Source organism: Triturus cristatus, chromosome 2_2 (genome assembly GCF_964204655.1).
Source record: "Triturus cristatus chromosome 2_2, aTriCri1.1, whole genome shotgun sequence".
Lineage (NCBI taxonomy): Eukaryota > Metazoa > Chordata > Amphibia > Caudata > Salamandridae > Triturus > Triturus cristatus.
In genome coordinates, this window is record NC_140582.1 from 57,208,695 (window position 1) to 57,233,648 (window position 24,954).

Here is a 24,954-nt window from a genome sequence, read left to right on the forward strand (position 1 = left end):
AGAATGACTTGTCTTGGCCTTCCCCACCTTGGAACCAAGCAATTTCGTCTTCTGTGCACTTTTATTCTCACCCAGTCCCCTGGGCTCAGATCATGGGCTGCCTTCTTTTCAAGTGTGGTGGCGTCTTCTCCAACCTGGTGAAACACAGAATGAACTGCGTCAGCCAGGCCTTTACAGTAATCCAAAATCATGTCATCAGTTATAGTCATCAGCTTGTTGACAGGCACGAATGCATGTCTCATTGCACGTCCCATTATTATTTCATGTGGACTCAACCCCGTAGTTCTGTCTGGAGTAGACCTAATAGTCATCAGCACTAGAGGCAAGACATCAGGCCATTTCATTCCAGTGGCTAAACACATCTTGCCAATTCTGTTTTTGATTGTACCGTTCATCTGTTCAACAACGCCAGAAGCCTCTGGTCGGTATGCACAATGTAGCTTCTGCTGTATACTCAATGCTTCACAAATTAAACTCATGAATTCATTATAGAAGTGTCCTCCTCTATCTGACTCAATTGTCACTGGGAACCCGTACCTAGGAATCAACTCTCTTAACAGCAACTTAGCCACTACTATTCCATCATTTCTCCTAGTTGGATATGCTTCCACCCACCTTGAGAACAAACAGACTACCACTAGAACATACCTCAATCTATTGACTTGGGGCATTTCAATGAAATCTATTTGCATTCTGGTAAAGGGACCTCCCTCCCTGCCTATTGTTCCTAGGCTCACCACAGTTTTCTTTCCAGGATTGAATTGCTGACAAATCAAACATCTTTGACAGATGCTCTCTGCTATCAGCCTGAACTTTGCATTGTACCAGGTCTGCTTAAAGGATCTAATCATAGCATCCCTCCCCAAGTGTCCCTGGCCATGATACATTCTCGCCATTGTTGACAACATAGCATTTGGCATGACCGGTCTTCCATCCCTATAGATCCATACATGATCCTTTTCTCTTGGTGCACAACCTGCCTTGATCCAATCTTTCATTTCCTCATCTCCTGCTTCATCCTGCAACTGCCTCACCTCTTCCCATGTTTCCATCCCGTTAGTAAACATCACAGAACAAAAGACATTTCTTTCTCTTTTTCCCTGTTAATGGAATGATTGTTCTTTGCACAATACTGTGCTATGTCATTTGCAAACCTATTTCCAAGAGTAACAAAATCATCACCCTGTCCATGAGCAGCACATTTTACAACTGCTAACTCTTTAGGCAGCTGTATCGCCTCAAGCAATTTCCCAATCACTTCAGCATTCTTTATAGGAGTTCCACTTGAGGTCAGGAAACCTCTCTGTAGCCAAAGCTGGCCAAAATCATGAACAACTCCGAATCCGTACTGACTATCAGTCATTATAGTCACTCTCACATTTCTTCCAATCTTGCAAGCTTTTGTCAGTGCCGCCAATTCCGCTACCTGAGCAGATTTAACTCCTTTCAAAGGTGAAGCTTCCATAACTTCTGAAACTTTACACACCGCATATGCAGCACTCAGCACACCTTCTTCTGTTCTCAGACATGATCCATCCACAAACAACACATGATCACTCTCAGGCAGTGGCAGATCTCTTATGTCTGGTCTCGGTTTTGTACAGTAATCAAGCACATCCAAGCAATCATGATCAACATCATCTCTCACACTCACATTTTCAGCATCTGGCAACAGTGTTGCTGGATTCACATTCACACATCTCTCAAGAGTCACATTTGATGCTCCCAGAATGATTTTCTCATATTTAGTCAGCCGACTATGTGACATATATTGAGTTCTGCTTCTTGTCAAAAGAATCGCCACATCATGAGGTATGAACACCCCTACAGGATATCCCATTATTATACCCTCACTCTGTTCCAAGCTTCTGCATGTAGCAGCTACTGCTTTCAGGCAACCTGGTAAACCCACAGCTACTGGGTCAAGTGTTGATGAGAAGTACGCAATTGGCCTCCTCAGACGTCCATGTTTCTGGATTAACACTGAAAGTGCACATCCATTCCTCTCACTACAGTATAGCTCAAACTCCTTTTCATAGTCTGGCATTCCTAGAGCAGGGGCTTCACTTAATCTGTTCTTTAATTCTTCAAATGCGGCCATTTGTTCTGCATTCAATTCCAATGGGTCTTTTACTTCACTTTTGGTCAATTTAATCAGTGGCTTTGCTATCAGGGAAAAGTTACTTATCCACTGACGACAATAACCTACCATTCCCAGAAACATTCTCACTTCTCTCTGGGTCATTGGGGCTCTCATTCCTCTGATAATTTTGATCCTGTCAATGGTCACTTTCCTTAGACCTTTTTCAATATTATGTCCAAGATAATGTACTTCTTTCTTGCAAAATTGCAATTTAGCTGGAGATACCTTTAATCCTCCATCAGCCAGATGATTCAATAAAGCTATGGTATCTACTTCACAGGCTTCACGTGTCTTCGATGCCACAAGTAGGTCATCGATATATTGTACTAGTACTGAGCTTTCAGGCATGGTCAGACTTTCCAAGGATTTCTTCAGTAACTGATTGAATATTGAAGGACTCTCTGTATACCCCTGTGGGATTCGGCACCATGCCAAAATACGCTGTCCAAATCGAAATGCAAAAATCGGCTGGCTGTCATGATGCAATGGAATTGAAAAGAAAGCATGGCACAAATCAATTACTGTGTACCATTCAGCATCATGGGGAATCTGATACAAAATCACTGATGGATTTGGCACAATAGGACAGCATGATACCACAATTTTGTTAACCTTTCTCAAATCTTGTACTATTCTGAACTTCCCATTAGGTTTCTTCAGTCCCATTATAGGTGAATTGCATGGGCTACTGAGTAACTCTCTCAAAACTCCCTGCTGAATCATTTTGTCAATTATAGGTGTGATTCCTTCAATTATCTCTGGTGTCAATCTGTATTGTGGGATATTAGGATAAGAGATTCCCTCTTTCACTGTAATCTTTACTGGATCTACATTATTCATCAATCCCACATCCTCTCCAGTAAAATCCCAAACTGCTGCTTTTACTGTGTGTCTCAATTCTTGAGGCAAGTCATCTGGATTAAATACAGCATATGTTCCAACAATCTCATCTTCTCTATTACCTAGAGTTACTCTGTATAAGACATCCTCATCCGGTGTCTCAAATGCTATTCCATCCGGAGTACAAAAAAATTGTGCAATTCATTTTACACAACAAATCCCTACCTAACAAGTTCACTGGACTAGTGTCACACACTACGAACCTGTGCATATCTGAAAATTTCCCTATCCTTACCCTTACTTGTTCAGTAAGACGAGTCCTAATCTGTGTATTAGATACACCAACCACTTGGATTGCTTCGTCCGAGAGAGGAAGATTTCTTATATCTGCTGACCTGACAGTTGATCTCGTCGCTCCTGTGTCTACTAAAAAAGTAACACTTTCTCCATTTATTTTCCCATCTACAAATGGTCCTGCCTGGTCTATTTCTAGAGTTGCTCCAAGTATGCACTCTTCCTCCTCTCTTCGGCACCGTCAGAAGTCCCCTTCAGACTCACTTCCCTCATTCTTTAGCCAGTATTGTTGTACTGGATTTGTACGTCTTGGTTTGTTTACCTGTTCCTCATTGTAGAATCCCGAGTCTTGATTGTATTTCTGGGATCCTCTGTTCTGTGGCAACGGCGGTTTTGGCTCTTGATTCTGCTGCTTGACAACCTTCTGCTGTTGCTGCGGATGATTACTCCCCTCGTTCTGCACCTGTTGATTCAAAGATTGATTATCATTATTCACTAATGGTGGATTCGTACACTCGGATCTCCAATGCCCTAATTTTCCGCAGTTGTGGCACAGAAATTTTTTCTTCGCCTCCTCAATGTTCCCCTTTCCTTTTCCTGTACCATATCTGGGCCTATTTCCTGGATTATTTGCTTGTTCAACCAGCTGTGCTTCTTGTCTTTCTGCAACCTTCACTTGTGCCCACATCGCTTTTTCCTTCAGCTTCCTTTGTTTCGCCTCAATTTCATCACTGAAGTATTTCGCATGTCTCAAGATCTCATCAATCTTCTTACTCTGCCAATCAACTGTGTGCTCACGTATCATTTCACTGATTTCAGGTCGCAAACCATATACAAGTCTGTATACAAAATGACTCAAATCCTTATCACCCAGATGTTCATCTCCACTGAACTGTTTAAAAGCCAATATTAACCTTTCATAAAAGGCATGAACTGATTCTTTTACTTCCTGATGTGTTCGATCTATCTTAACCCAATCTGTCTCTTTTGGAGGTACCTTATTCTTCAAGAACACTATGACCTGTTCGTATTTCTTCATAACCTCCGGGTCTGGAGCTCCTGTCTTTGGATCTCTCTGATATTCTTTAGTGGGCCAATCTATGACTATTTTACACTCTGCCCACAAGTCTGCTGGAACAATTATATCAAACAGATTATTCAGGTCAATCCACAGCACTTTTGACAATTTCACAAACCTATCAACCTGCCTATACCACTCGACAGGCTTCTCTCTCAGTCGAGGGAAATCATTTGTAAATGACAAAATATCCTGCCTAGTCCATGGGACATGTACATATCCTCCTCCAGGAATCTCTCTCATAGGATAAGCATCCACTGTTTTTTCCTTTTCTCTCATAGGGAATGCTGAGTAAGTCCTGTCCACTGAATCTTCTCTTTTCTTATACCATCTATCCTTCCACTTTTCTACATCACCCCATTTTCGCAATAATCCAATCATTTCCTTAATCTGCCCTGTTCGGCCAACGTCATTTAGATTCTCAATATCTTTATCCGTAAAATCCACTCGGTAAGGCTTCTGTAAAGCTTTCACCTTATCCATGTCAATTCCCATTTCACTCGCTATTCCTTTTAACCTGTCATGTGTATTCTTAGCCCTCCATGTGATGCTCTTGCACATGAATAACAATTCTCCATCATGATGATTTTTTAACGTTTCTGTAGGAATTGTCCCCACTATAAGCTCCTCTAATTCCATACGCAACCTGGCTACATCAATTGCTTGAGAATCTTTGTCCTTCTTTTGGAGAGCTTTCAACCAATCATTTAAATCCTCAGCCGTTATTCCTGTAGATTTTTCTGTATTCACTTGTTCTGTCATCCTCTGTGGTTCCAAAATTGATCCTCCCATCATAACATTTCTTTCCACACAACCAGTATCCAATCCTGAGCTAGGCTGTACATTTAACTCTCCTCCACATATGGTATGTCTCAACTGATTCTCTCCCGTCCTCATTCCTGACTGTTCCGGAGAACTAACTAGTCCATTTCCTACATATGGAACTGTTAAACCACTTTCACCCATTCTTTGCTTATCAAAAATAGGCATAACCGGACCTATAGTTACAGGCACTGTAACAGCTTCTAGATTCTTAGTCAATTCCCTGATTTTCTCTGCCAACTCAAATGTGGTTCTTGCTAATTCTCTTGTTTTTTCATCCTCGATTTCATTCTCTCTTTCTCTCTCTCGCTCTCTCTCTCTTTCCCTTTCCGCGAAAGAGCTACTACTTTTCAGATCAGGTGTCACAACTTCTGTTTTTATGATTTGCAAAGTATCTCTCATTGGGGTAACAACTGGTGTTCTCACTTCTGGTTCTTGTCTATATGGAGGTGGTCTCTTGTAGATCATGTCATCCAAGACTTCATCCTCATATTCATTAGCCCCATACCTTCTCAATTCTACATTATGTACCTTTTCCGTACCCTTCCTCCCTTCTGTCTCCTCAACAGTTCTCACAGGATATAATCCCTCAGTCATACTATCATCTCGCCATCTCCTCATTCGATCATGATGAGTTTCACGATCATATTTCCTCCCAAACATATACCTATAATTACCTCCACTCCTCTGCTTTTCTCGCTCATGTACTTCATCTTCCCACTCTACCAATGCCTCGAACTGTGTCGGCCTTGGTCTGGGCTCTAGACTCATCATTCTCTCCCGTAAATTTCTCAACACAGCCAGATTAAATGAACCATGTTCCGGGAATGCTAAAACACCATCTTCCCTAATGTACTTAGTTCAATTATCTAACCAAATACAGGTATGATACCCATATTTCGCAACCATGAAGGATGCAGGGGTTCTTGTCGGAGGTAGTAACTCACCTTCTCTAGTTATTATATCCTTATCCTTGTCAAACCATTTTTTAATTTTACTGAACAAGGATTTCTTTTTCTTTTCCTCTGTTTGGTAATACGATTTTGCGTTTACCACAACCCTCTAGTCCTTTCTACAACTGTATGACCTTTTGTCCAATAACAGCGCGACTCACACTAACGCACCAATCCCGGAGCGTCTACGTCACCCTGTACTTCTCCCAATCCCTGCGCGGCTCACACCAACGCACCAATCCCAGTGCTTTCACTGTTCTAACCCACTGTCCAATCACAGCGCGGTCTTTTCTGACGTCAGTAGTCGCTGCAGTCGCTTCTACTCCTGTCTCCTGTCACTCGTCTACCCCTCCTTTACAAAACCTTCTTGGTAGACTCTGTTTCAGATTCTACAAATCTATTAGTTACAACATATAAACATCTCCATTGTCTGCTCCGCTAACCACAGAATAGTAAAGACCTTTCCCACGAGAATCCTGCTTCTCTCTAGAACAGCGCTTACCTCTGCTCTACTACGGAATTGTTACTTTCGTTGACACAGTAGCACATCCCTCTACTCTGCCCTTCTAACATGCATCCATTAACTGTTTCCTCCCGGAATGCTCCTAAGAGTTTCACAATCAACTAAATGCTCATACATTCACGCACTTTCACACCAGAAAATGTAGCACATTCACACAGAATCCTGTCTTTCCCGAGAACAGCGAACAATCTGTCCTACTACAGAATTATAACATACGTTAACCAAGCAGCGCTTACCTCTGCTCTGTCCTTCAAACAAGCTCAGAGAATACCTATTACCTTCCCAATGATAAGTGTTAACGGAAATCCTAAAAAAGACCCCTGATACCTAAGACCAGAACTTCACAGATAACCTTCGCAACCATACACACTTCTCTTATACAGAAAATATGTCTCTAGTAGTAACACACGACGATGTCACTGAATCGAACCCAGACAATGTGACGCGCAACTTCAATTGTCACACGCTTTTCCCTGCATTCGTACAGGGCCAACAATTCCGCTTTTCCCGAGAGCAGCACTCACTTCCCTCTGCCCTACTACAGAACTGTCACCGACTCCCTATGTCCCAGAAGCCGTACACACTACATATAACTCAATATGACTTCAACATTTAGTATTAATACATGTATCAACATCAATCAATAAATCCAAAAGCCTATGTACAAGCAATCTTATCAGATCAAGACAATAATCAAAACCATCATTCTGCTACCAGGAAACTGCTGCAGATCAAAGCTTATAAATTCTCCCTACTTCCACGGACAAAGTAATTTCACAGTCATACGCACATACACTCATCATACGCTGGTGGGGCCCATTACACCAACATTCATTCTATTACCCTATCCGTACTGAATATAAGAGAGAACTCTTTAATCAATCTGCACCTAATTTGAGGTCAATGCAACCAAATTGAATTATCTTGAGTCTTGATAAACATGACAAAGAAATAATCACCCGACACTGTAATTCAAACAAGAATGATTTATCTAAATTAATTCATATGAAAAAGCCATTCAATTTGCAAGATCATTATTCTCATATTTACCTATTCTGGCTAAATGTCGTTTTCTAAGTCAGGTCAGGTCTCTCGGCAAAGAATTAAAGTCTCTCAAGCTGTCATGTAGAGTCACCGTCCTCTCAGTCAGCATCGGTCCTCTTGAGCATAAGTTCAGGAAGAAGTAGCCACAGACCCTCTCTAGTCTAGTAATATTTATACTAAAATTTACATACTAAAAGTTACAAACAAACTCTAAAGCGTCCGTTAAGCAGGAAAGGATGTCATCTTGCAACATTAGAAGAATCTCCGCTCTTGGATATCTCGAAATTCAAAACAAGGAAATAGGAAGTCCAAACTAATTCGTAACATCCTCGGATGTCTTTCTCCGGAATTGTATCACTCGCAGTGAAGCCACCACAAGTTTATCAAAAATGTTCATTTGTGATAAATGTTCCCTACCAAGGATAACTGGCGGTCATCCCAGAGTTGTCATCTTTCTTTTCATGGCTTTTTTTAGTTCAGGCAGAGGCCGAGGTCACAATCAGCGAGGCCTCTCTTCAAATTTCATCTACTCAAATGCAGGCTGTAGATGTCGGCCATTTTCTTAGCAGGCCATAATGGACAACTTAATTAAAAAGAAACACAAAACAACGTTACTACATTGTATTGATTATACAGTGTTAATTCCCGCTAATACCCTTATGTGTATGTATTTATCTAGCCATTTGCAACATAAAAAAGCATTAATGCATATTATTTAAAAGCGCCATCACATAACAAATAACACATAAGCCACACTTATTTAATTAATTTGCTCACCAACTTAGTTCACTTATTAATTTAGCCATGCAATTGCATTCCCACGTATAGTTCTTTCATTAATAAGGTTGGTTAATAAAAAAACTCAACAAACTTAGTACTTAATAATTAATCATTAGTAATTTTAATTATAACATACAAAAATACAAACTGATGTTTGGGTTTAAGTAGAAAACCCTGCTCCAGCAACATCACAGCGTGTGACATCACAAGAAAGGCATCAGAGGAAGTGGCATCAGATCTTAAGCCCTCACATATATGTTTACATTGTATATCATGAGTACATTAGAGCACATTTCGAGTATACAGGGAAACCCTCCTGATTTAGGCAGAAGATTCACACTTTTGTAAACTACACATTAAACAATGTTGCCTTTTGTCAGCGCTAACTTCTTCTACCCATAGTTCTTTACAAGAAAAAATAGTGATATTTAAATTATGGCAACGCCTCCTCAGGGTTAGTAAGCACTATAAAAATGCTATTCATTTTTTGTAAATGCTGGGAAAGACCAACACATCTGACATTCTTACAGCTCATGGATATCTCCTAAACAGAGCGTGAACAAAGTGAAAAGCTGCCTCTCTTAAGTATGTGTGAAGTGCTAAGGTCTGAGCCTTTGTTTCCTCTCAGCGGCAGTCTAAAATAAGAAAGCCTGTCCCCACCTGCACGTTGTTGCTGATCAGAAGCAGACAACAACGTGCAGGCGCTGCTGAATGTGCCCTGGTGTTTGCAAATTACACCGGGACGAATTCAGCATCTTTTCAGCGGAGTCCAACTGCCTGGGAGGGTAGACGCATCCCCCGAATTGTGCCCTGCAGGTCAGTGACACTGACGCACCCATAGCCTTTTGCAAACTCACCTTCTTTAATATAATCCTAATTAATGTGTGCACTGGTAGAACAATGGGAAATCTTGCCATATTGAACGGCATCTTGGCCCGATGGTTCCCATTCATGGAGTAAAGCTTCAGCTTGCATAGTGGTGGCATCTCTCGATATATTGTGGGCATTCTTAGCACAATGGCGCCAGCCTCTGCTGCTACTGCTCCAGTGGTGGAACAGTGGAAATTCATGGTACATCGTGCGTACCCTGGCAGGATCATGCCACCCCTAATATAATGCTTTTGCTGGCTGAGTTTGGTAATTCTCAACGCATTGTGGGCGTCCGTAGGCCAGGCCACCCCATTGTGTAATGCTAGGAGCGGCCGAAGTGATTATAACTCTTACCAAGGTGTCCACCCCTGGATTAATGTTGGACCTCGCATAATATTGGCCATCCTTGATACATTGTGGGCATTTGTGATATAACTGGGACGGCTAAACAAAGCGTCTCCCTTCTTTAACATGCAGGCATCTGTTTGGTCCGCCGTTTTCTCTCAAGGTAACATTTCAGAAACTGCTTCCTCGCATTCAATTTTTGAAAGACACAAAGTGAAGTCGAACGCACCTAACAGAAATTCTTCTGGTGGACTGAGGTATGATTTCTAACCAGCGACATCCCAGGGTCAGTGCTCTTCCCAAGGAAGAACCTGGAGCTGTGATAGAGTTAAACCTAATAGTAAGTCCTCTGCTAATTTGACTGAAACTAGCTTTGTATTGCTTCTGCGGAGTAGCACCTCTAAATCTCCCCTCCTCCAGCAACTGATTGCTAGTTAGTTCTCCCAGACTACTAACTCTACCACCCTTTCGTTGCCTGCGAAGTGCAGCAGTATGTGTGCTTTTCTGTCTAAGAAGAAGAATTCCCATTTTGCCTGTCTTAAACTCGCTTCTCTGGCTACCAGTTTGACCACAACAAGTGGACAGATCTCTCTGCATCATCCATTAGGCCTGTTGAGACCTAGGCATTCCAGCATTAGGCCCATATTGGAACCATTCTCTTATAAACTGAGTTTCTTCTCTGTTCACTTAACATTAGTAGGTTAGGAGCAGGGCATTTACAGCTCAGGCTTTTAGCCTTAATGAGCAGCCTAGATTTTAATATCCTATTTTTGACTGAACGGTTGTAAACGGCGTCAGGGTTGTGGGCAAAGAGGACGCCAAGTGGGCGGGAGAGGTATTTGTACCTCGCTCCCCGCCCACTACTTCCTGAATGTGACGCGGGTGCGCTGACTCCTAGGGGGTCCCCAACACTGGGCGGCTGCCTCGTGTGCCCTCATGTGGCACTAAGGCAGCCGCCCTCTTAGGAGGGTCCCCTTCGTGGACCCCGGGCAGCCTGCAGGGAGCAGGGCGTTTACAGCTCAGGCTTTTAGCCTTAAGGAGCAGCCTAGATTTTAATATCCTATTTTTGACTGAACGGTTGTAAACAGTGTCAGGGTTGTGGGCAAAGAGGACGCCAAGTGGGCAGGAGAGGTATTTGTACCTCGCTCCCCGCCCACTACTTCCTGGATGTGACGCGGGTGCGCTGACCCCTAGGGGGTCCCCAACACTGGGCGGCTGCCTCGTGTGCCCTCATGTGGCACTAAGGCAGCCGCCCTCTTAGGAGGGTCCCCTTCGTGGACCCCGGGCAGCCTGCAGGGAGCAGGGCGTTTACAGCTCAGGCTTTTAGACTTATGGAGCAACCTAGATTTTAATACACTATTTTTGACTAAACGGTTGTAGTCCAGGAAACTATTTTAAAAGTTCTCAAATAAGAAAGATTTCCACGATGAAAGCTATTGACTCTTTGACAAAATCCTCCATACAATAACATGACGTTTGAAGGAGTGAAGCTGTAAAACTGAACTTGGCATCCACTGTCTAGCTCTGTTCTTTTACTAATGTTCAGTCTTTGACTAAAAATTATAATAGAAGTGTGGCGACACCTGCCCTACATGTATGTCTTTCTCAGTTTATTTGTAACTATAATTAAGTGTTCCAGACCCTGATTTACATTTATGTGTGCAACTTTGAAAGATTTTCCTGGATTTCTTACCAAAAATACGTGTGTCTTGTCCGGTGAATACTTCATCAGTCTTAAAAATAATTTTAAGTACTTTCCCTCTAATTAAGCTCAAACCCTGTGCAGCTGCTGGAAGGCGTATTTTATATGTATGGTTTTTTGTTGTTATTTTATGCCCACAAATACACGGTATTTGGACGTAAGCAAACTCATAGCATGTGCCTAGTGGGCATGTAAATAAACAACATTCTTTGTAATGTACAAATCTTTAAAATACCAGAGCAGTCATGCCTTTTGTCCTCCACATTGTTATTTATCACATATACACAATCGGGATAGCACATTAAGGGCAGTCCCGCCTGTATCAAAGATTGAAGCCGCATTTTACTGCTTTTCTTTCCAGGTTGCTTTCATTTGTACTGTCATCTGTTGCCATTTTCTTCACACAGCCTGCCCAGTTGGTGTGTTATTCACTTTCTTTTTCTAGTTCTTAGTTTCGAATTGTGTTTGTTGCAGTGCATAGATGTTCCCATTATAGGCCTCATACTAGTCTAGGTTCTTTAACATGGCATACCTTGTTTTCGTTTTATAAACCGGGTTGGGGCTCTTTTGATTGGCTCACTATTATTTTCGATAATATTGCTTTGGGTAAATACTAATAGAGCCGGATACAGTATTTACGGGGAATGCAGTTACTATACCAAACCATTCCGAGTCTTAGAACTCAGAGTATAGGATAATGTGCGCAGACTCAGACTGTGCTGTGTTTTGATTTCTGCCAGGTTTTACCTTGCACAAATCATGCTGGAAATAATCAACATAGGGCGATATCACATGGGTGTCTGCAGGGAGGGGGAAAGGAGTGCCCTGGATCACTCAGGGGTCTGGTGTAGATTTCGCAATGCAGTGCAGCCGCAGCGTAACACTACAGCCGCCGCCTGCTGTAGAGTTACACCAGTGCTTTAAATGGGAAAAAAAAAGTGCAGGTGCTCATCAATTTGAGCTGTGACATGGGGGCGTGGCAAGAAGGCGGGGCTAGGAGGCGGGAAAATGGGCGGGCTAATGTCACTTTAAAAGGCGCAAGAATTTTTTGGGGTGCGAATAATGACAAACTGCTTCAATCTGTAATATATTGTTGATACCCTTGCATGTATTAAAATACTTTTAACATTCTCTTTCAAATATTGCATATGAAATTGCCGGTGCACAAATGGCACATGAATCACATTTATTATGCACAGATTCAGCGACCATGGCCAGATTATAGAAGAAAAGTAGACAATTTTTCTACTGACCAATACTAGTTGACAGATTATTGAATAGGTAGCCATCGGGTTTTCCTTTTTATCAGAGGCATTGGTCTAATGAAAGTACAGTCTGGAATTCAGTCCACCAAGATAAATTGCAAAAAATAAAGTTTATTAATCTAACAGGACACAGTTTAGTTAAAGCCCGACATATTCAGCAAATATGAGCTAAAGTACTGGATAAATACAAAAAAACGAAAATGTTGTGGGACTGCATTTGGAAGCTTGGAAATTGCCATTAAAGGTTATAAAAAGATCAGCAGTGTTTGTCATTCATCAAAAAAGCGTCCACATAGCTTCAAAAGGAGACTTTTCTCCCCCCTGGTTGCGTGAACGACAAGCTGTCTCATCAGCTGATCTCCTTCCTAGTTGCAACCATGTTTTAACATATGGTAGTGGTTCAAACCTTTGAATAGGTGGGCCTACACATTTCAAGAACAGAAGAGACGACAGACGATTTGTGGAAAGACAATTTCTCTTTGTTGTAAGCAGATCATTCATAGAGCTAAAGCTTCTTTCACATTCACTGGTGGATACAGCAATGGTTTCAACAGCTTTCATCAATGGCATAAAATCTAGAGGCATGTAGACAGCTTTGACTTCCTTGTACTCTCTAAATCCCCTGATACTATCGACCACATTTACTCTCAAGATTTGACAGAGCTGCCTCACATCCTTGTCACCATATTGTATATCCATGCTGTCTTCTGGCCAGTTTTCAGGATAAAGCAATTTTATGTGCTGCATAAACAATTTCAAGTTATCTGCTTTGGGAGTGTCTGTCATTTTAGTGCTGACATGGGACGATGATTTTGTAGTGGAAAATCTTGTTTTTATGTTTTCAGCTAAGCTCCTGTAGAATTGACCTGCATTTATCATTGGAAATTTACTCTTTTCATGCAGTTCTACACCCCTGAATTGTAGGCTGCTGCAGGCTTCCATGGCTTCCTCTGTGTATGGACCAGGGGTGTTAACCATTGATTCAAAGACCCTGACTGCCCTTGTCAGCAATTTTTCAGCATCAGGAAGAGTTGTATCATTGCGCTGAAGCTGGCGTGAAAAGTCACTCCATTCTGCTAGAGCGTCCAACATGACACCAACATTCTTTACAAATGAGCAAGAGGTCAGAATATTATTAAGGCCAGCATATTTTGCTCTATCTCTGGCATCACGTTTTTGTTCAGCAGCAGCTTTTGAGAAATGCTGGTGTAGTGATGAAAAGCTCTGCCAAACAGCCTTTACGCTCCTTTCACTGGAAGCAACCCAGCGAATGGAAAGAATCCGTCCAATTACAAGAAAACGCTGCTCAATTTCCTTTGCACACTGCCTCAGTTCCCTTTGATTTTTAGGTGAAGCATGGTACAAAGAATACAGTTTGTCAAAGAAAATCTGAAAGTGATTTATGCCCGAAATTTCTTTCATAACATCTCCCACAGCTAGCTCCAACCGATGATTGCTACAGTGCCACACAAATAATCCTGGATAGGAATTCTGAAGCTGTGTTGCAACTCCAGCCTGCTTCCCAAGCATAACTGATGCACCATCACAGGCCAAGGCGATCAAACACTCTCGAAGAAAGTCCTCATGAAAGCCATGCTTGTGTAGACACTCAGTCACAGCAGTGATAATATCATTAGCTGTGGTACCAAGTTCAAGTAAGTCAAAAAAAAAAGTACGCACATCAGAATCATTTGTGACCACAGCACGCAAGCAAAGGACAAGCACAGATTTTCCACTAAATGTGGTGGATTCGTCAATTAACAAGCATATTTTACGTTTTTTTCTAATATGTCCTGTACACGTTTTTTCCTCATGCCTGAAGCTATGTGGTCTAAAATGTCAGCACATGAATTGTTACTGTGTAGAACACGGCCCATATTTAATCCATTCAGCTGTTGCACATCAACATCAAGTGACATATCTACAAATGGCTGCCCATGTTTCCCTATTTTATATGCTGTACGAAATACACGGCATGTTGTTTCCTGTTCTGCAATGTACATTAAATGTGCATGATTTTCCATGCTCTGTCTCAGGGACTCTTGTACAATTTTTTCTGCAGTGACATGAGCTGTTGAAAATTTATGCTCTCTGATTTTTTTCCGTAGGGACATCTGCTGCTTACATTTCTCTTTTCCATAATAAGTTACGTTGCAATCGGACCATTCGTGTGCAAATCTTACGCCTTGGGTTTTATTTGCACCCAGTATTGTTAGCGATCTACATGTTGAGCAGCCTAATTTTTTACTTTCAACAATTAGCCAGCTATATTCTTTACAGAAATATTGCATTTGCTCAATATTCCAGCAGTCCGGTATGTCCCCCTCTTTGAGCTCCTACGTAGCAGATGTGGTAAAAAGCTGTGTTTTGTCAGGCAGACAGGACAAATTCTCACTAGATTGAGGCACAGCAGTGTTCACAGTAATATAATCATCTGCATTATGATTAGTATTACCACCATCAGATACAGCACATTCAATATCGTCAGCATACTCCGGCTCCATTTGCTTCCTTTTAGTGCCTTGAGAGGCATTATCCTTTTGCAACCACTTCAGCAAACTCATTTTCACTACGTAGACTGAACTTGGGTCTGTAGCAACCTAACGCCTGACACCAACAACCTCTCCCTGTTCTCAAAGCCCGAGGCAGTTAAACTGAAAGAAAAAAGTGATGTTTTTCAAATGTGAATTTAAAAACATGAATTCTTCCCTCCACCGTGACAACAATGCCGATATTGAACTTATGTTCATCCTCTTGACAGCCTGCGGTCCCATTATACATGATCACTATAATTTATCAATCAAACACGGGAGGATTTTGTAAAGCGCATATCCTGAAGTAATATTGCAAGGTTCTCCTATATGTGGTAATGAAGTAAAAGGAGGGAAAGTATAAACAATTGTGTAGGATCACACAATTTGGTAAAGTTGGGAAGCCAGGATTAATCCCAGATTTTCTGATTTCTGGTCAACTGCGCAATGTGAAACCAGAAAACCTGGGATTAATCCTGGCTTCCCCACTTTCCCAAATTGTGTGATACTAGGCTAACAAAAATGTAAGTGAGAACCCATGATATTCACTAATACGCTTGTTTGGTACAAATCTAAACACCACTTTTGGTGTAAATTGGAGAGTTGTATAAAGGACAACAACTATAAAAACGGCAAAATACTGAAGACCAAAACAGTGTAGTGCACTCCAGGGGCCATCAAAAAGGCAAATTACACGTCTGTGATTTTTTTTAAAGGCCTGCTAGCCCAGATACCAGTCGCTGCTGCCCAAACATTTTAATTGTACAAACACCTGGCCTGAATAAACGCCATAAAACCGGACCAAATAAAGAAGCATACTTGGGTTGAGGGGTGAGGGGGTGTCTCCCCATACAAACCCTCCTGAAGATCTGCCCATGGAGAGATAAGCCGGGCCAGCAGTGAGGACCGGAGTGAAACACAGCAGCAGAGGCAGAAACAGCAACAGCAGGAAAGGAATTTATTAAATTCCTTTCGTTTTGTTCCTGCCTCTACTGGAACGCAGGATTGATGGGCCCTTTGGAGAGATGTAATGCCGGGCACCGGGGTGAAGTGCAGCAGCCGCCCCTGCATTACACAAGCACACTAATTTGTTTCAGCCACTGGCGTAACGAAACTTGAGGGGGCCCCCCTGCAAAGCACATGGAGGGGGCCCCCCCTCCCCTGGCGGCGCGGCCCACCATCTACCACTTTGCCCTACCACCCAGAAATCTAGCATATTTTGATTTGAAACCTCCAACTTTTAAATGAAATGCCTCTATATTGTCTTTCTCTAAGTTCTAATGAGAAAGTGGGAAACACTCTTAACATACAATCATTCATATGTGTGTAAATCACTGTGTAGGAAACGTTACATAAGACAAAGGACTGCAAGGTGTAGGAGTCACATGACAACCATACTAGTAGGCAGCATAGTTTAATGGTTATTGGTCTGCAGAAACACAAACTCAGAATTAAAAACATAATACCATGGTTGGGGGTTCTTTTTAATAATTCAGAATTGATTTCTACCCAAATGAACCCTTTTTTGCCACATTAGGATAACCGAAGACTGGGGAAAGAAACATAACGCTCTAATTTATACCTTGGAGTTTGCATGCAGCTCTTACATGACAGTTAATAGCTCACTGTTCTATGTTAGGATTTTAACTTAGTAATTGCAAGTAACAATAGGGTCTCTCTGACAAAAGCAGTAACCCACTGACCTATTCACATTATGTGCACTTTGTGATCTGCATGGCACATGTGCGTAGCAGCATGCACGTTACACCTCTGCCATTCCATTTCATGAGTCAAACCTTCCACTAGACAAAACACCATCTCTCTCTACTAAGAACATTAATCACTGGAGTTATCAAGACATTTTTATTGTTGCCCAAAAATGTTGGAGGCCAGGAAGGAGGCAGCAAGTGCTTTTAAAACCATATTATACTTACAAACACAACGCCCCCACCTGAAGTTAGCGCCCGGTGCGGTCACACTGCCCTAGAGCCACCCTGCTCAAGCGTCCTGTGACAGAGTCACTGCCACTCTATGGTGTGCTGCTTCATAGGTCTGTCCCCAAGACTGGAGGTGAACTTCATGGATAGTGGTGGACAGGCCTTCAAGGTTAATCCACACTTGCCACCGCTAGGGTCCACCTGCTGGTGCCAAGACACCAGGGCTTTTAAGATCTTGCGGCACCTTCTAAGGTGTAGCACAGGAATGTGCTCCCTCAGGAGAGGGGTCTGGGAGCCTGGTCAGTAAGGCTGAACCTGGTTCACCAGTTCCATAGCACCACATCCTCTCCCCCACTGAAGACCATACTGCCCCACTTAGAGAAACTTGCACTGCACTGACCCGCTATAAACACTTGGATGTGACTCAATTCTAATTACGCACTAGACAAGAGCAACATCCTAGAAAAAGCAAACCCTCATAGGGAATGCAAGATTAACCCCTTCGGTGCTCATGACGGAACGGTTCCGTCATGAGCCACGGTTGAGCTGTGCTCATGACGGAACCGTTCCGTCATGACCACGCCCGCGCAAGATTCCGTCAGCACAGCGGCGGAATTTGCGCAGCATGGAAGGGGTTAAGTAAAGCATGTGAAATGTAAGCAGGAACAACATGGTTACCTTTTTAGGTCTCGCCTAGCTATTGCGTTTACGCAATCGCTATGCGAGACGCTAGTAAGAGGGGCATTTCAAAGTGCTCCCAAAAGTGGATTGCATGGCGAGCACGCGCACAATAACATGCATCGTGCCGCCATGCAATCCGTTTGGAATCATACTTCAAAGGGTCTGCTCCCCCGCCTGGAATGCGCTCCCCCGCCCCCGCCTCAACATGCCGAGAGATTGTTTCCTCACGGCGCCTTTCACAACTGTCCCTCCCCCACCACAGGGCTAGTCTCACGGACGTTTATGTTACTTTTTTTAAACAAAACTTTACAAACCACCTTTACCAAAGCCGATAGCTCGCCACTCGCATTATAAAGGCAAGACCTATTGCACTTTACCTTGCTGTGTGTTTAGTGCGCGATGCGCGGTCCGTCCCCTCCCGTTCTGCGTCCGATCCGCGGCACTTCTTGTGTCAAACAGCTCTACCCCCTCCCCCCCGGGACTCTGCCGTCCCAATTAGCGGCTGCCTTTTTTTTTCCAGTAAATTGTAATTTCCCCCATTTTTCTTCCCTCCCCGTGTCTGCCTTCGCCTGGATACCTGAGTCGACGTCCCTGACAAGCTGCTGCTTTTTGCATTCCTGAGTGCTTTGGTCGCTATAACTTCTTCAGCAAAATCGGTGATTTCTGGTCCTCCGCCCTACCGATTCCATGGCTGCCTTCTCTACCCATTTCAGCTCCCTCAGGTGGGTCTGTTCAGTGTTTCATCATAAATTTGGGTGTCGGTTTGTATTGATCTGCTGGCCCGCCATTTTCTGCTGAGGTATATGGGTCCGTGAACTGGGGCCTCGACCGGTTTCTTCCATCGCTATGGGCCACCGGTCTATGTGTTGGTGCTGGCAATCTTGTTCCAGTGCTTCAAGTTGACCCCCCCCTCCCCCCCCCCCTCCTTGGAATGCAAAATCTGCCCTCTGAAAACAATGGTCACAGCAAGAACCCCCTTTCAACCTTTGGTGCTCCGGCATAGATAGTGAGTATGGCCACAGATAGTATGTTTTGTGTGACTCTAAACTGACAATAATAGAGATTTTGCTTGTTCTGCTTTTATGGCGGACTTCTCCAGCTTCACCTAGCCCTAAGCTATCAAACCCATTGGAACTGGAATATGTGAACTGCGGTCTGCACGCATGTATTTCTGTGCCTAGCAAAATAAACCAGTCGGGTGACTTATTGTATTTGAATCCCTGTTACTGCCCCGTTTTAACTTGTCTTAAAGGCATCGGAGCGCTTTGCCTCAGCACCAGCTTACATTACACAAGGTCAGATTTTTTTAGGCCCGGGAAGAATAAGTGATTTGCCCAGAATCACAGGATATTGAGCCCAAGAGACTAAACGGACTCGAACCTGTTCCCCCAGTTACAAAGTCAGCAGCTCATCCGTTAAGCCACATGAACCCCATGCTATTGCCGCTTGAGGCTTCAGGGCGCATGCACATGTCAGATTTTTGCACAAGGCGGATCAACACTCTTTGAAGGTTGCTGGAATTGTAGCATTTGGCCTCCAAGCTGTACATATATATCTTCGAAAAGCACATTAACCCACCCAGCTCATGTACCATCTTCAGGAGCTTTTCTGATGATCCCGTGATGTCACAGATCCCAACCTTTTCACCAAAATCTCCCAAAAAAGAATAACGACTTTCTTTGCACTTCAGATAAAACTGGGTCCGTGCTCTGCTTCCATCTCATAGAAGATGCACACATGCCACTTCTCCTTATAGCACATCCCTCATCCCTGGCACCTTCTTCCAGTATTAGTAGTTGGTGCCATGCCACTTGGAGGCCTTTCAGCAGGTCTTTAGGTAGACAACGACCTTGGCTTTGAAACTCGGGTTTCGATGCTTCTCATTATAAGTGTGTGACTGTCATCCCCACTGTGCGGCGCGTTTTCCCGTAAAAGTGACGGGTAATCCTACAAACGTGGGGACAGTTACACCTTAAGGGTTCCCATTTTTCCATCGTCGACAAGAGCCTCACGTCGTGTGTGGCACCCTTAATCATAGCTTCCTTCTTAGCAACAGTAGTTTGCACGCTGTGAGCATATATCAGTAATGTCGAAAGTGAAACTGCAACTCCCGAAATACAGTGCATCACTGGCTTAAAAAGCAAGGACTGGCAGCTGTGCTTTAGCCACCTGAAACCCAACATACAGCCAGGGATGTAACACAGCCCCTCGCAGCCCCCGCACACAGGGAGCCCCCTGCCCTTCAGCTTAACACCAATAAATATCTGTGAGATATGAGGGACCGAGAGCACCCTCTTCCGTACCGTAGGGGGTCCCCACCATCTTGCATTACAGTACCGTCGTAAATGCTTATAAATGTACTGCTCAAAGAACATAAAAGGGAACCATATATTTGACAAGTGCATTCTGGGAAGTACAACGTCGATCGTGAACTCCACTGGTAGCACTCTGATTACATTTTTAATTAAAGTTTCAATGTTTGACAATTTGAAAAAGAATCACACAAAGAAACTTTACCATAATAAACATTGTTTTAACCCCTTCGCTGCGGCGCGAATTCCGCCGCAGCGCTGGGGGGGTTCGGGGTGAGCGCGGCGCCGCCATGCTCGTGACAGAACCACGCCGTCATGAGTCACGGGCGAGCTGTGCTCATGACGGCGTGGTTCCGTCACGACTCCGCCCACTCAGTATTTCGCCCGCACAGGCGGGGAATTAGTGCCGCGTGGGCGGAGCGCCCGCAGCATGACGGAACCACGCCGTCATGAGCCCACGCCGCCCGTGGCTCATGACGGCGTGGTTCCGTCATGCGCGTGGAAGGGGTTAAATCGATCACGGGAAGTATCTTGAAGTTCATTACAAAAAGAAGCCGTCTAACGTGTGCCAGGAGACAGTGTGGGCGCAATAAGGTTTGCGGTGCAAACCCGTAAACAGACTTGAAAATACAACATGCATAACGTGTCCTATTGAACACAACCAGCCAGGGCTTATCCAAGCGGCAGGTGTCTAGCTCTCACTGCCCAAGCATTTGCAATGCAACTGGTCTCGCAGTTGTGAGTGTTTAAGCTTTTGGCATTGTAAATGACAATGCCTTTTATTTAGGTTTTAAAACCCTTCCCGTAAATAAAAGGCATTGCCATTTACAATGCCAATAGCTCAAACTCGCGCAACTGCGAGACCTATTGCATTGCAAATGCTTGTTCCTTATACACTCATTATTCTGAAATTAGTGAGTGCTTTTGCATGAAAAGGTAAGGCCATGACTACAGGGCCCGGAAGGGACCCGTTTTTAGTGCCCATTGCTTATATCCTTTCAAAACATAGGCAATATGGTTTAAAAGGACCACATTCGTAAACACACAGTCGCTGTACACATTTTGTTTTCCAATTCACCCATCAAGCAGGTATTTCAGGGGGAGGGGAAGTGACGGGGTGGTGGAGAAGGGGGGAGGAAACTTTAAAGCGGAACGCAGACACCCTATTATGTTCGTAGCAAAGGTACAGGTTGAACTATGATTCGGTACAATGGCCTACTTGTCACCGCTGCCCGGCCTCTGGGATGTGGGCTAACAAGCTGTGTGCGAAAGCCTAATGGCCACGCAAGGAATGGCACTGGCACTGGCACTGGCGGTGCAGGATCATTATGTATGTAAGCTGCTTATTATATTGTTCTGCAATAAAAACGGTTTTTTAAAAAAAAAAGCAGGTATTTCAGTACCTCCAGGCAAGGTAAGCAATGTTGTTCAAGAGAGAGAGGAGAAAACAAAAGTATCCCTTCACTGGCAAATACTGTAAAGTGGCGCCAATGTGTTTAGGTGTAAATAAATCAATCTGGCCACCTTGCAACCACTCTGTCTTGCTTTAATTAGTTATTTATTTTTCACATTTGGAATGTTTTATTTCTCTCCACCCCGAGGCTGCACTTGTGTCAGAAAAAGACAACGTTTCCAGCAAAAATGTTTTTCTTTTTTGGATCCATTTCACAGGGGAGCAAATAAACGAAAGGAGGAAAGAGAGGGTAATACCCGTTTTTTGAAGTCTCGGTTTTCACTAACTGAGGAGCCAGACAGAAAGAGAGGGAAGACTCGAAGGCTTAGAGCTTACCTCTCTCTTGAGAAGTGCAGGCACTCTCCCTCTCAAAATAAAAAAGTGCTGGTACTCAGTACCGGACAGTACCGTCCCATGTAAAGCACTGATGACACCTAAACACCTTTACAACCAAGGACACTGAGGAACATCTTGTCAAACCTTTGCAGACAAAAATGTCTACGTGGGAAGGGAAGAAGCGTGTGGAGGCCAGAATTAAATAAGTATTTTTAAAACTTAGTTTTCAGAACTAATGAAACAAAGATTGACAGTTTTAAAAGTTGGCGACTGGCAAGTAGAGGCATCTGGACAGAAAGATGGGCGATTTTTCTAATTTGGCTTATTAATACAAAACCTCTCGTCGTGAATTTCACAAATCAAATAGTGCGGAAATAAACTTGGAAAAAGATTAAAAGTGCGCATGCGGAAATAATGCAATTATTTCTTTCAGACATAATTCAGTTTTGCACGGTGTTTTGGATGGCAGAGTAGCAGAGTGCAGGCTTTGAAGTGGCATGAGGCAGTCAGAGTGCAGGAAGAACCAAAACAAAAAGCGTGCAGGGTACTGACCTATGTACCGAGGAGTTGATGGAGAGGGTTCCTCGCTGGCGATGGCAAATCCCTTCACGATTCTGCTCTTCTGTGCTGATCCTGTGGCTCTGCTTTCCGTCCTGCGCTGCCGCTGGGAAACCGAAATAGGAAAACCAGCCTAAACTGGCCTTTTTAAACGGCTTCCGATCCTTCGCGCCAAACAACTACCTGGCGGGTGACGTCAGACGTTGCTTGGCTGTGCCACGTCACTGCTGCGCCACGGCACACATTACAGCCATCATGTGAGCATGTGTCACGGTGCGAAAATGTGATGCATGCTCACTGTACCTGAAACAAACGCTGACCAGATTGAATGAGTACCGGTACTCTCCTTAGTAAGGAAAAAGTGCCGGTACTCTTGGGGATAAAAAAAAAGAAGTGCCGGTACTCAGTACCGGTGAGTACCGGCCCATTTAAAGCACTGAGTTACACTTCGTCTGCACTAGTCTTACAGGTGCCATTGCCCCCGCTGGGTCAACTAACGGCGGGTGGGTGGGGTCCGTCATTCTGGCTGCAAGCAGCTGTAGACCCTATTGTCATCAGTAGATGAGTGCTACAATGCTACCAAATGAGACTCTCACTGAAAGTAGTGTAGGGCTCAGCTACCAATGACAGTCCGACCTCTGTCCGCAGGCAGCACTGTGATTGGTAGCTGAGCGCTACCAATGGGAGCCGCCGCACTTGTGTCCTGACTTGGTGTTGGACCAATCATGGTGCGATCTGCCCCGTCCCAACCCTTAGCATATTGCGAACTGCGCAGCAGCGATCTCAGTCAGGACGCACATCAGACGGAAGACTTCCAGAATCTAGCAGCGTCTGTCATGCGCTGCATCAGCAGCAGTAAGTTACCAGGCCCTTCACTTACTGGCTTACCTCAAAGCGCTTTTTGGTACCCCACTGACCTGCATCCAGCTTTGTAGCCTGTATGTCATAGTTTTCTGCCTCAAGCTTTTGTTGGGCAGTTTTGCGCAGCGCTTTGAATATTGAGGGGAAACAACTACAGCAAGCACTCAGAAAAGCGGAGGAAATAAATAAAAGCAGAAAAAAAGAGGCAAAATCATGAGCAAGCACTCAGGAAAAATGGGAGAGGAAGGAGTAAAAAAAACACGTTAAAAGCAGCAGAAAGCACTCAGAAAAACGTAGGGAGTGGAAGGAGAGAGCAGAGAAAAATGGGGCAGGAGAAGGTAGTGGGTTTATATTTTGTGCCACCATGGGGGGTTACATGATTATCTTGTGTGGTGAGGTTATACCTGGTGATGTGGGATTATATCTGGTGAGTGGTGTGGATGCCATCCCCTGCTAAGACAAGTGTTGTGGGGGCAATTTGTAGCTGTGGGTGCAATCTAGTGCTGTGGCAACTGCTGTGCATGCAGTCTTGTGCTGTGGCAAGTGAAATCTGGTACTACAGTATATGTATATGGTGTGTGTACATATACCTACACACATCCACTTTTCCTTTTTCAAGTTTATATTACTGCAACCAGTGCTGTAGTCAATATATAATGCATTGTAGGTGAGTTATTTGTCATTCACAAATCTAATTTTACCAATATAACTATGCGTTATACAAGGAAAGCTTGGTTCTCCTTGCAGCAGAAATTTAAAGCTATTGTTCAGCTCCCTACAGCTTATCTACAACTCAGTTTATTCAATGCAGTCAGCCTGGTGATGAGCAGAGTATTTAATGATCCCCCTTTCTTTTTAGAAATGGGTGTGAGAAGTTGGCCTGATATGTAGTGCTCACTATTCTAGTGATCACTGTGTATCATTCCAAACGACCCTTATTGATGATTGGTTGTAAGTCAACCTTTTAGACCAGCTATCCTAGTAGCGTGGATACGAGCAGTCTTTAGGCTAAACTCTAGAGGGCGTGTTAAGCCAGCTGTTTACCATCACATATACCCCTTGAACACCAAGTGAAAGGACACCACACAAGTTGTTATGAAAATAAAAGGATATTTATTTATAACAAGACTACCCTGGCTCTTTATGAGTCAGGGAGCTAAGCACACGACAAAACTCTTAGGAAAATACTTCAGTTGCACAATTTACACAAATGCCCGAGGGGCACGAGAAACCATCTACACTAACAGTGAAGTGCGAATGGTTAGAGTCTGGAGATACTGATTCCGGAGTGATCCGATCAGTGGGACTAAACGAAAAAGGAACTGGACACTTGTAGAGCAAACCTGCGATGGAGCACCGAGATGCTCGAGTTACCTAGCCCGGAGGCTGCGGCTGCGTGAAGTTCGTCAAGATGTCGGGAGTCCTCGTGTAGTCTCAGGAGCCTGAAAGAAGAAGTTGCTGGCAGGCGACCAGTGACGATGTTCAGAGCGATCCAAGCCTGGATCGGTGGTGAAGGAAAACCTGAAAGCAGAGGGGACTCAGTTCTCAACCGCTAGCCAGCGATCGTGTGGGTACCAGGAGGGTACCGGCTGAAGTCACCTCGACCAGGTGAGTGGGTGACGTCGG

General features: G+C 43.8%; 1 protein-coding gene across 1 annotated transcript in view; it reads left to right on the forward strand.

The window, feature by feature from the left end:
• Window positions 1–24,954, forward strand: part of SCARB2 (scavenger receptor class B member 2) — a 504,993-nt gene that overhangs the window by 340,784 nt on the left and 139,255 nt on the right. The gene's annotated exons all lie outside the window — the stretch shown is intronic.